This window comes from Pteropus vampyrus, unplaced genomic scaffold (assembly GCF_000151845.1).
Source record: "Pteropus vampyrus isolate Shadow unplaced genomic scaffold, Pvam_2.0 Scaffold1058, whole genome shotgun sequence".
NCBI lineage: Eukaryota > Metazoa > Chordata > Mammalia > Chiroptera > Pteropodidae > Pteropus > Pteropus vampyrus.
Genome location: NW_011889839.1, coordinates 3,406 through 3,949, shown reverse-complemented (window position 1 = coordinate 3,949; position 544 = coordinate 3,406).

Sequence of the window (544 nt, the reverse complement as noted above, 5' to 3'; positions counted from 1 at the left end):
CTATGTCTCAGCCGCTCTTCCTAGCGTATTATCATGGTGGTTTCGATCTGGTGTTCTCACTGCCCTTCTTCATAGTGACTTCTGGTGTTCTCTGTCTGTAAGTACACTTTATATACTTATATCCACAGATAAAAGTTTTTCCATCTAGTTGGTTTATTTATTGGGCACTACAGTTTTGTGATGTCTAATCTTGGACCTTCAACTCGGTGGTTCTTTTTGACTGAGCAAAAAACACTGGATTCAAATAATAGTAGGGTCTTCATGTTTTAAGGGACAATGTATACAATCAAGGTAATTTCCCTTATATTTTTTGAGATTAAATTTTGCATTCTTCTCATGTTTACCTAGATCCTTCAAGAACAGTGACAGAATACAGTGAGAAAATTCACCCTTCTAAAGGAGTCTTTTTGTGTTTGGAAGGCTTCGACTACCGTGGTTGTACTCATTATTTTTTTTTAAAAATTATCTTTTTCTCCCATTATAATCCCTTCATATTGTGGGGAAGTATTAAGCTTTCTCTTTAATCATAACTATTATAATATTT